We start from the raw sequence: 13259 nt of genomic DNA on the forward strand, positions 1-13259 counted from the left end.
AGGCTGTTTTCCCACTTTCCTTTAGAATGTCAGCCACAAGCTCAGGAATCTACTTGACAGCCTTACTTTTTGACCTGTTGGCCCCTACTGCCCCTTTGGGCTTGATAGTTCACGGGAACAACTCACAGAATTCACCAAGAGTATGCCATACTTACAACTACAGATTTATTACAACCAAGAAGAATACAAATGAAGAGATGCACAGGGTGAGGACTGAGGGGTTTCCAGAGTGAAGCTTCTGTGTCCCAAGGGACAGACTACCCTCCCAAGAGCAGATGTTCTCATCAACCAGGAAGCTCTCTGAGCCTCGGTTCTCAGGACTTTGATCAGCCATTCCTGCATGATAGGCTAAATCATGCCTCCTGAGTCTAAATGAATTGCATCTGGTGTGGCCAGCCACCACTTACCAGTACAAATTCTCAGGTGTGACCCGAAAGTCTCAGAGCAAGGCATTTCAGGTGTTGTTTCTCTGAAGCCAAGGACAAAGTCCACTCTACTTAGGATAAAACTTTGTCCTTTACTGCACAGTAACGAAGGTATAAATAGGATACATCATGATAAGCTTTGACATGTACACTTCAGAAGGAGTCACTTCTACTCTCTGGAATAGTAAAGAGAGTGGTGAGGATTAGGAGGCTCTGGTTTGAAATTATAACTGATAAAATGAAAACCGAAATTTTTGAACTGTAAAAACAAGTGTTAAAGTGAGTCATTGATCAATAGTCAGCTGAATCCTCTACTTTTTCTAAGTCCCATTTTAACATTTTTAGCCCCTTTTAATCCATTTAAAAAACGGAACTTTGTTTTAATTTTAGAGTAATTAATGTATTTTGTGAAAATATTTCCTCACTCTAATCCCATAAAACAATATGGACAATACGGCAAAAGCCAGGCCAGCTTTAAAAAAATCTATTTATTGGTGATAATATCACAATATTTTTTAGATTTCAGTTTGCTTCGTTATTTTTTTTTTTCCAAGGGGGTGGTTTACTTAGTTTAGGACTATTTATGTTCTAATTAAGAAGTGTTTTTAATTCTATAAATTCATAGAACGCAGAGAGAGTCCATCCCCTCTTTGTATCACTTGTGCTTTGTAGGGTGCGTGGTATATAAATGATATTCAATGAATGTCCAATGAATGGCTCAATTAATGAATAAGCATTCAATTTATTTTACACCTTAACACAAGATATTTTCTGAATTTGATAAAATTTCATTTTAACCTTATTTTGGTTGCTGAATATTTTAAAAATATGATAATATACTTGTAGAAAGTGCTAATAATAACTTGCTCTTCAAATTTGTCAAGTTAGTTATGATGATTTGAATTTTTTAGCAAACTGATTTCTGAATTTTGCTGGGTAAATGTAGATGCTACTGACACATGAAGTTTACATTCAAATGTTCTCCTGCACACCTAAATATAACAGATTCATGCATCACTTTTGATTATGCAAAAAAAATCTGATGAACTAAATTTAGTACCTTATTAGATTAAAAAATAGCAAAACAGCTAGATCACTTAATATTTTCTACTCTTGTTTACAAATGGATATCTAAATTTTACAAAGAAAAAAATATGTAAAAGTTTCTAGGAAAAAAAACTATCATGAAGTATCTCAATAGATACATTTGCACAGATAAACTAGACTTTTACATTTTCCCATATTGTCAAAAGTCATATGTGAGTGGTAGCTGCAGAATTCCTTTTAAAATTTCTCAAGATTATTAATCTATTTTTATTAAGGCTTTGTGTTTATGTGAGGGGCTGGAGAGTAGGTGGCAGACATTATGGGGGAGAGGAGAAATGAGTGCCCCCGAAGTCACCCCTTAGTGTTGCCCTAGAGCTAGAGAATTGTATTTAGTCTTGGTTTCTTTCTTTTTTTTTTTTTCTGAAAAGAGAATACCTTTGCTTTAACATTCACAAATGGCAATAAACATATATTTTAAGTATTTCTTGTACTAGAGTCCAGATATTGAGAAAGGAATTTTGCCAAATACTCGGTGATGGATGAGCAACTCAAGATTTGAATTCTATTGAGATAAGCTCTCTCTCTGCAAAGACTATGATCTCTTCTTCATCCCTCTCTCCCTCACTCCATCTCAAGAAAACTCAATTAGTAAAAGGCTAAAGGGACCCTTTCTCATTTTGTTGATGTCAGATCTAAATAACGATGGTCACTTTCTTAATTGTGATATTTACTAAATACGCCTTTTCCTACAAACAAGCCAATAATATAATGAAAAATGTTTCTATAAAATTAAAACATGTATTAAAAGCTGCTTAAGAACAACTGGGAAACGTATTACTTAAATATATATTATAAAAATGCTGATGCAGTCCAATTGGTACCTGGTAATTTAATTGAGTTATTGGTTTAAAAAGCAATTTTGTGTCAGGAACTGCTATTATTCAGAAAACTAATTTTATGCCTTTAAGGAACTTCTCCTACCGTTTTCTTCCACAGTAAGTTGATGGCTAGGCAAAGCAGAAATGAATTGTCACTGCTACTGAGAGCATATTTGTTCAAACAATGTTTTGTTACGTCTGATAAAAGGCTGTAGCTGAAGAGATTTTTATTAACTTCAGAAAGTGTCACTTTTTCCTAACAAAGACACCAGAACCACCAATTAGTTCTTCCAAATATAGTCAGTGTGCTTCCAGGGAGTTCTGTAAGTATGTAAGCATTGGTGATGGTAACCAGTAGGGGAGGTAGTTAGGAAACCTACCTGGGAATACTTATCAGGAAGGTTTCCAACATCAGGGTTTTAGAGTCTGGATAACAAGCCTGACAGAACCGCAGATCATGGTCTATAGATTATTTACTCAGCATGTGATCACTAGCTTTAGCAAAAGAGGAAAAAAAGCAAAAGAGTTTGAAGTTTAGCTAAAGTTCAGGAGAGAAAGTGGGCCAAAGATCTATTCCTGCTGTCCGAAAAAAGCAAAGCACGCTGCTGAAGCTGTGGCAAAGGCTTAGAATCTGTGGGGCTGCCTGGGAGATTTGAAGCCTTTGAACAGCAGATAGCCCTAAGCACTATTCCTCGTATTTGCCTCCCTCATTGAAAGTTTGGGAAAGATTAACATTGGGCGTTTTTCCAACAATGGGATGTTTTCACAAAGTCAAAGCTGTTTGGCAAGCTTGGCTATTTGGGGGTGGAACTTGGAACAACTTCCTGTGCTGTATGTGCTGTGAATGCTATCATCAACCACAGGGCAAGGGAGCAGAGAAACGTTCATTTTCCTGATCATAGCTTTTAAAAGAAAGGAGGGTGAAAAGCCCATTCTTCCAAAGGCCTTTGTCAGAGAAGCAAAGAGATAACTCAGTTGAAACATATCCGGTCCAGAAGAAACCATTTGGGTCATTTCTGCAACACAGATCAGGAGTTTGTAACAGCGTTTAGTAAAGTGGCTTAGCATATTAATGTGCTCTTAATTGGACTTGGGAAACCCTGGTGGCGTAGTGGTTAAGTGCTATGGCTGCTAACCAAAAGGTCGGCAGTTCAAATCCACCAGGCGCTGCTTGGAAACTCTGTGGGGCAGTTCCACTCTGTCCTGTAGGGTCGCTGTGAGTCAGAATCCCCTCGACAGAAATGGGTTTGGTTTTTGGGTTAATTGAATTTGTGAAAATGTAAAAAGCATTTTTAAAGTATCTGGCCATATTAATATCATCTTAGATTGTTAATAACTACTGTTTAGCCCATCGTCACTACAATATATGATAGCACAGTTAGCAAGAGCTTAAATAATCCCCATGTTTTAAGAAGTAGAACCAAACATCACACAAAATAGTTAACACAGAGAGAGGAAATGTCATGTATTTTTCAACTTTTGTGTTTATGAACTTTTCAACTATGGTCCCAATGCTATATTTTCATGCAACAGGAGTATGGAAATACCCACTAAGTCACGGTAGTGGTGTTATTAAATGTTCATAGCGTGTAATTCCCTAGATTTCTTTGATGGGGCCGCTGTAAAGGTCATGGTAGTCCCAGATGCATAATGATTGGATTTCTGCATTTACTTCATGTGCTAAAATAAAACAAGGCTCAAAATAAAAGAATAAAGGAACAAGGGGGTAAAACTACATAAAATAAACAAATTACCTACGGCTGGGTAAGTGAGAGTAGTAACTACAATTTTTTTTTTTTTTTTAACCTGCTAAACAGGAAATGGCTGCTTTACATTTACCAACTAGAATTACAATGCCTTTCTCGGGCATGATGTGAAATATACCAGTTACATCCAGACGGTGATTTACACACACACATTATTTTAAAAGTATCTCTGAACCCTCTCCATAAATATTAGGACCTGTCTTAAAAAGGACTTTTATAAAAGATGAAAATGTTACAAAGTAAAATGCCATGAATGAAACTTTCAGCATAAAACACCCATAATGTTCTAATATGCTACCATTATTTTTAAAGCAGCATTTTCTCGTTTTTATGAGAAGGTATAATCACCGTCACTGTCCTAAGTCAAGTCTTGGTACACTGTACCTCCTAAATTCTCCAGCTTTACAGAGCAGATAATGTAGTTTTTAGCCTAACTTTTCCTCTTTTATCTGATTTGCACGTCATTAATTTGTTCAGAAAATATTTGAACAGCTAAGCACACTTCAGGAATCTCAGGGTTCCTTTTGAAGCAGTTTGATTAGAATACCAGAGGAAATGCATTACCTAAAACAAATAAAATGAAGGTGCATAAGAAGAACAGAAACAAGTTTGAGGCCGTTTTTACTTGGCTTAAGATTCCTGAGATGGCTCACTCTTTTAACAGAAAAATACTGAACTTCAGCTCTTTGAGAATCTGATCTCTACCTATTTTCTTTAAAAATGGAAAGTTATTTCCATCTCAAGCCATATCTCACATGACAGACATGCATTTCCTTCCTCCATCAGCTGAAAGGCCCTTTCACCCAGTAGCAATGGGCATACTAAGCATGTAGATCTTGGTTACTAAGTACCACTCTCTAATAAAAGGGACTGGAACTCCTTGGAGAAACGGCTGATTCTAGGACTGGGCAGGAAGTACAGAGGAAGAGTCTAGAACATCTTGTACTGCCAGGAAGTAAGGATGTGTTCAAATATCTTTAGGATAAAGAAGCAAGTATGTCAAAATACACAGGAGCTAAAAAAGTTCCTAATGGCCAAAGCTGGAAAAATCTGAGCAAGAAAATAAATAAACTAGTATTGCACTACCATACAAAATATAAAATAAATACTCAGGAGTCCATATTATTATAAATAAATGATGGAATAAATTGATAAATGTGAAAAAAAAAAAAAAAAAAGATAAATCTCCCATGCAGAAGTATTCAAAAGAGATTCGGTAGATACTCAGCCCAAAGGTGGAGCACAATTCCTCACTCTTTAAGTGTAGGCTGTACATCGTCACTTCTTTCCAAAGAGGATAGTATGAATAGGGCCAGGGGGAGAAGTAACTTCACAGTGGAGAAGACTCAAAACCAACAGTGAAGAGCCATGTTGATAGTATACAACCTTGATATCATGTGCTGAAAATAGCACTTTACCTCTACGGTTTTCCTCCCCAAAACATACAATCGTAGCCTGCTGTTGTTACTGTTGTGTGCCGTCAAGTTGATTGCAACTCATAGCGACCCTATAGGATAGAGTGCAACTGCTCCATAGGGTTTCCAAGGCTGTTATCTTTAGGGAAGCAGTCTGCCACATCTTTCTGCCTTGGTGGGTCCTAGAAGGTTGGAACCACCAACCTTTCAGTTAGCAGCCAAGTGCTTAACCACTGTGCCATCAGGTTCTTTACCTTAGTCTCACAGTCAGAAAAACAAATGACAATTCCAACAGAGGGACATTCTACAAAAGAACAAGCCAGTAGCCTCAAAACTGTCAAGGTCATGAAACACAAGGAAAATCTGAGAAACTTACACAGCCAAGAGAAGTCTAAGGAGAGGTGACAGCTAAATGAAATGTGGTATCCTGGATGGGATCCTAAAACCAAAAAAGGACATTAGATAAAAACTAAGGAAATAGGAATAAAGTGGGAAATTTGAAAAATAATAATGTATGAATATTGATTCATTAATTATAACAAATGTACCATATACCATGTTGATAATATGGAAACTGGATGTGGGGTATACAGGAGCTCTCTGTACTATCTTCACAATTATTCTGTAAACATAAAACTGTTCTAAAATAAAATGTACATTAAAAAAAGTAAATGAAGCTTTAAAATTTATTTTAACGGCCATATAATCCTCTTCTTTATATCTGACAATTCCTTGATTAAAGTGGAATTTAAAAATGTCTCTTCAGGATACATTTATTTTATTGCACATCCTATGCACTGGGTCTGGGTATATATAGTATCAAAGTAACTAAAATATTATCTACACTCAACTTAGAAAGCAATTTCATAATTCTAAAGATTTTACCAATTTAAAATATCTAGAGGTGATTTCAAAGCCACTATAAATTACATAGACTAAAAGCTATTTAAAAGGAATTAGATTCTTATTCATGTATTAAACCTTGTTCTAAAAATAAATGAAGTCTTCTAGGAAAGCTAACATTATGTCTTTTAAATATGTGGTAAAATGTAGTTAGATTTATATTATGACTAAACACAGAAGAGAAGTCCAAATGTAACCGTTGCACAGAAGGGTTCTGAATAAATAGAAAAATGAATGGGAATGAAATTTCTAGGTTTTACCATCTTGTACTCTGTTTTGCATCAAAACACAACCTAAGTAAAATGTAGAATAAGGACCATTGGGTATAAATAAAGCCTAAATTACAATAATGCATCCAATAACTAATTATTTCATGATGCATTAATGTTAATTCTAGGTCTTCTTTGCTTCAAAAACAAACCAAGAAAAACATCATAATGTGAACTCTCGGAGGGATTAACTTTTCTATCATAATTTACATGACATGATTCCACACATTTTAGATACATATGCTTTCTCTTTCTAATACACATTAATCTCCTTTACAAATATTACCATAGAACGTACTTTGCTGGGTGTTTTATTGATTTTCTATTTCCTCTTTGAAGCCCCTGGCTTACTTTACTTGTTGATGTTTTCATTGATTTTCTATTTCCTTTTGGAAATGAGATGAGAGCTTTTAAAGAGGTCATGCGACTAGGCAAGAATAAGATGTTAAGTCGTGTGGTTTTCCTAGGGAGTGTCACTATTCAACTTCTCTTCGTAGAAAGTGGTGATTTTTTATTCTCTATTGCACGCCTCTGTCCTGTCTCTTTACATTTAAAAGCATTATTCTACAAATTAACTTTGCAAGAAAAATGTGACCATTGAATGATTTAAATGTATATCCAGTTTAATTTCTATTGCAGTAAATTCTCAGAGACAGTAACCCAAAATTTCGTAGGCTATTTCAAGTCTCATAGAATGTACAGAATCTTGAAGGTTGTGACAAGTATCAGGCAGAAATTCCACAAATTCTGCCATTGAAAGTAAACAATGAGCGAGTAATTCGAGCAGCTATCATCTTCGTCGCCCTAATTAGGGAGAAGAAAAAGCTCACAGTTTCTTCAGCACCTGGATTTCTGCCTTATCGGATTAACCATCTACCCGAGTGAACATACAAATTGGGCTTCTAAGCTTTCCAACAGAATACAGTGCTGTTACCTACAAACAATTCAAGAGTTTAAATGCCACCAGCTCTAGTCAAACACATACCAGAGACTTCTGACTTTTTTTCAGAAGTCCCTTGGTGGCACTGGAAACCCTGGTGGCATAGTGGTTAAGAGCTTGGCTGCTAACCGAAAGGCCGGCAATTCGAATCCACCAAGTCCTCATTGGAAACCCTATGGGGCAGTTCTACTCTGTCCTGTAGGGTCCCTATGAGTCAGAACCAACTCAATGGCAACGGGTTTTGGTGGCAGAAATGGCTAAGTACTCAGTTGCTAATCAAAAGGCTGATGGATGGAATCCACCCAGTGAGATCTCCAAAGAAAGGGCTAGCAACCTACTTCCGGAAGGTCCCAGCCGTTGAAACCCCTCTGAGCACAGTTCTGCTCTGACACTCACAGGGTCACCCAGAATCGGAATTGGCTCAGTGGCTACCAGTCTGAAATGCATGATATCAGTCCTCTGGAGCTGTGCTGTTCAACCTCGTAGCCACTCCATGCGGTCACTGAATACGTCGCTAGTGTTGACTCAGAAGTTCTGTAAGTGTAAAATACACACGTATTACCAAAGAAAGTAATGGACTATATCGCATTAATAATTTTATACTTAATATATGTTGAAATAATATTTTGCATATATTGGTTTAAACAAAGTATATTATTAAAATTGATTTTACTTTTTTTTTTTTCTGTGACCATGAAAAAGTTTAGAATTACCTCCTGCATTATATTTCTATTGGGCAATGCTTTTCTGCAGTCTCTAAGCTCCATTTCTGTAAGCGGTCTTTGGCATGCAATGTGTGTGACTTCACCAAATTAACGTATAGTGTTATATCCTTGATGTTTATGAGGTATCGTATGAGAAAATACTAAATTTTAAAATGGAAAACTATGAGTTCGTGCTATCAAACACCATTAGTTAATGCTGTTTTCCAGAAACCTGTGAGTTGGAATCAACTCGACAGCAACCAGTTTGGTTTTTATTTGGTTTTAAGGCTACAAAGATTTTGGTCAAAGAAGAGAGGGATCCTGTGAATGAACCATGCTCACCCTTCTAAGAATTAGGCTATCTCAGGAGATCTTTCCACAAATGTTCTTCAAATGCTCACAAAGATTTCCCATGTCATGGCTCTCTTTTTTTCTTCTTTATGTTTTTAATGTAATACAGAAAGGCTGAGTCCAAATTTCATGTCAAAAAATGGAGACAGAAAAAATTAAAATGAAATTATGGAAGTATTTACATGCATATTAAAATGATTAATATTTAAGAGTCTGACTTAATGTGGTGGACGAAAGCATATGTACTTCTAGTTAGTTCTCAAACAAAGGACCTGGGTTATGTCTTAGTAAAGACAATTGCTTTAGAAAAGAATCCGGCATGTACAAGACATGTCTAGAAGATAAGTTGTGAGATTTGTGTGTCTTAAAAGAATGTTCAAAACCAAGGATTCCAAATAAAAAAAATTAAAAAAAAAAAAACCTGTTGCCACTGAGTCAATTCCGAATCATAGCGACCCTATAGGGCAGGGTAGAGCTGCCCCATAGAGTTCCGATGAGCACCTGGTAGATTCAAATTGCCCATCTTTTGGTTAGCAGCTGTAGCACTTAACCACTATACCACTGGGGTTTCCAGGGTTCCAAATGGAGACCTGTTCTGTCAGTTTTTCGGCAGGTGGTAAAATGAACAGGTAGCAATACTCAGGCACTTAGAAATGGGGCAGAAGACCAGGAGCACAATTTTGAAGAGGCAGCTGGGACCCAGCAGCCAACAGGCAGCTTAGGGGATACCACAGCAGGGGCCATGCAACAGGAAGCCAGGGGAGGAACAGTGATAGAAGGAAGCCACGCTGGAAAGAGGAGTTGTTTTTGCTATGTGGGGGAAGAGGGATTTGTTTGTTTCTTTAATTATGATGGAAGGTTTCAAGTTATGGCCAAGGAAAATCACTATGATGGCCGATGGAGCATTGCTACAAGAAAACGAAATAAAATGTGCAGAATAACACCTCTAAAAGAATTCATTTATTTCTCATTTGTCTATTTTACCAGTTGTAATTTCTGAAATTTAAATTCAGTTTTAGAAGTCATGCCATTGAAGGAAAAATCATGAAACATGAAAGGGATTAAAATAAATTCTAAAATAGCACATCATTACCCACATTGGCAATGGATCTCCAGATTAAGAACCAAGACATGCTCTTGAACGGGTTTCATACTAAGGTAAACACAATGTGCTCAACAACATCATTTACCACCAACAACAGATTTTATCAGACAGCTGTTAAAAAAAAAAATGCCTCTATGCGAAATCTTGCCGGACTGAGGCACTGCACAATTTTTCAAGAGCTAAAAATAGCGTGTGTTTGAAGTCTTTCATCAATGAAAAAAGAAATGTGCTCTCATTATTTCCGACTTCCTTTTGATTAGAAAAACAATCACGCTTCCAACATGAACATCTTTTGTAGCATGTATCTGATTAACAGGACACTTTGGGTTTTTTTCTCCCCATTGACCTCTAATCTTTTTTAGGAAACAAATAAACCCATTTCCATCGAGTTGATTCTGACTCATAGTGACACTAGAGGACCCATAGGGTTTCCAAGGCAGAGCGGGGTTAGCAGCCAAGCAAGCACTTGACCCCTGTGCCACCAGGGCTCCTTATCTTCTGTAGGACCACCAGTTAATTCCCCCAAAAAGGTTGCTTGGAGCTGCCATAGAAATGCTACAATATGGCCCTCTGCTGGCAGTGACCTGGTTGACTGGTTAATTAGGGGAAACCTAGCTTAGGGAAAACTGGCCAGAAAACTATAGCAAATGTTGTAAAGGGGTTCTGTTAGAAAAATAAGTGTTTCGGAGCTTTCATAATTACAAAGATTTAAAAAAAAAAAAATCCACTTTATAATCACCCCCATTTTTACACATTGGGAAACTGATGTGAAAAGTTAGCAACTGTAACTTTGCCAGTGTTAAAGGTTTCCAAGGAAGTAACAGAGACGGAAAAATAGTTTCCATATTGGCTAACATGAATATATTGTCGTATTTCAACAGAAAATGTCTGTCTTTAATGCAATCCAACTATTCTCTGATGGGAAGAGAAAAATAAGGATTTGCTTTTGGGTCCTCCAAGCTTTGTATATTCTTCACCTTAAAAATAAAACCATAAAATGTTCAAAATGAGAGTTGAGCTTGAAAGCATGGACTTAAGGAAAGCCAACAAACATCATGTTTTTAAATATTTTGTCCAAATCTTTAATAATCCTGCACTTCGGTTTTTCTTATTACTACTAGTAATAAATAAACCTATTCCTGAATAATAATACTCACAAAAACCCAAATCAAATCTGTTGCCGTCAAGTTGATTCTGACTCATAGCGACCCTATAGGGCCCAGTAGAGCTGCCCCAAAGGGTTTCCAAGGAGCAGCTGGTGGATTTGAACTGTTGAGCTTTTGGTTAGCAGCCTGAGATCTTAACCACTGCGCCACAAGGGCTCCAATGTGCATAAAGCTACAAGCAAATGATTAACAGAGGTTTGATTTGAAGCACACATGACTTTATTTTATGTCAACAATATTAACAAAGAAGCCATCTCTTGACTTGAATAAATCGGTTTTGAAGCAATGATAATAAAGGAAAAATATCCAATAGCAGTTTGTTTACCTCAAAACTAGCACACATTCCATTTAAAAGGCTTCCAGGTTAATTCTCAGTCTCTTTTGTATGTGGAAAAAAAAAAAAAAAAAAAAAGCCTTCACTTAGGATTTTATAAACGATATTTAGCCAATTTGTTTTACAAATGACTCTTTTAAGATCTCCAGAGATCACACAAGTAGAAACACCCCTGCTTTCCTTTTATTCCATAAAATTTTATTCCACAGCACTCAGCAATTCATTCTGATATACACTGACACCTAACCGAAGCAATGACAATATGTTTCTGAAACCAGTTGTCAATCAGAGCAGTTACAAATCTCCAAGAGGCAGCCTGCCAGTTTTCTAAATACCAGAAATAATCTTTCATCAAAGTGCCTCAGAGTCCACAGATAGGAAATGTGTTCTAGAGATGTTAAAACCCCCTGTGAGGTGCAAAGACTCAGTCTGTATTTGGGCTGGATCGTTCCAGGTTTAAGAGATTCTGCACCATGTTTGTGAACTGACATTGTTTTGACTCAGCCATTATGCTGCTGATATTGGAGTTAGTCTACACAAAAACACGGAGATTCCTTAGCCTCCCCGCTGTAGGACATTTCACTTTTTCACCTGTCTATTCTCTCTTAGAAGCATAGTATATTACCTCAGTAAGGATATCATAGGGAGAAAATTTGCTTTAACTCATCTACCTCTTTTTACATATTAGAAAATTGTGGCCAAGAGCATTAAGTTGAGGCCAAGGGGCCAAAATCTCACAGTTTATGGAAAAGTCAAGATATCTTATGCCTAATCAATGATATCTAGTCCTCAAGAGTACAAATGGTTAACAGATTCAGCTGCTAACCAGAAGGCAGAAGGCTCGAGTCCACTCAGGGGCATGTTGGAAGAAGGGCCTGGTGATCTGGTGGTGATCTACTCCTGAAAAATCAGCCCTGGAAGACCCTATGGAGCGCAGTTCTGCTCCGCGACACAAAGGGGTCATCCTGAGTTGTAATCTACTCAGTGGCAACTGTTTTTTTTGTTTTGTTTTGTTTTTAATTAATAGTGTGTTCTCTAAATCATAATGCCACCTGAAAAACGGTTTCATTCCAACAAGTAGCTGCATGACCAGAGTTGAAGTGAAGATAAACAGAAGAAGAACACACGTTCCTTGAACCTGAACGTTATTGTTGTCGTCATGGGGGTAGGCCTTCCAGATCTGAATTTCTGTCATTTGCTTCCCGACGCTGTATTCCCTCGCACCAAAGTCATCATAGTTTAAAATCATGTGGTGAAAGACCAATGAGATAATGTCATTTGGGGTTAAATCAACCTATTCGATATTACACTTTTCTTATATACATTTCCCTTGGACAAGTTCATTAAAAATCAAATGAAAACAGAGTGAATTGCTTGGCTGCTCCACCTCCTAAATCAAAAACCAAAAACCCGTCCAACTCATAGTGGCCCTGTAGGACAGGGTAGAACTTCCCCAAAGGATTTCCAAGACTGTAAATCTTTGTGGGAGCAGACTGCCGCGGCTTTCTCTCTCCTGTGAGTTGGAACTACTAACCTTTCAATTAGCAGACAAGTGCACCACAAGGGCTCTTTCCTATGCTGCCTCGTAGTGGCAATATAAAGTACAGATTTGTTGAATTTTGTAGCAATATCTGGGGTGTTTGTTGGCAAAGACGCATTTTGTTTTCAGCTGCGTCTTAAGGTTGGTAATCAATTATCTCGTGGAAATCAGTTCATAAAGAAGCATAAAACAAAAGGTAACCAGTGGCTTGCCTGAATACAGGTAATGAATATGGCGTCAGCTATACCTAGAAATCTTTTTTTTGGGTAAGTGTCAAATATAACTAGATCCATTACATATTTTCCCTATTTTCTCAAAAATATTATTCTTAATGTAAGAGGAAATAAAATTTAACAACTATCCTCCTTTCCTCAAATCATTGTATTATGCATGGTATGATTAAAAACAAATAAAAT

Source organism: Loxodonta africana, chromosome 21 (genome assembly GCF_030014295.1).
Source record: "Loxodonta africana isolate mLoxAfr1 chromosome 21, mLoxAfr1.hap2, whole genome shotgun sequence".
Classification (NCBI taxonomy): domain Eukaryota; kingdom Metazoa; phylum Chordata; class Mammalia; order Proboscidea; family Elephantidae; genus Loxodonta; species Loxodonta africana.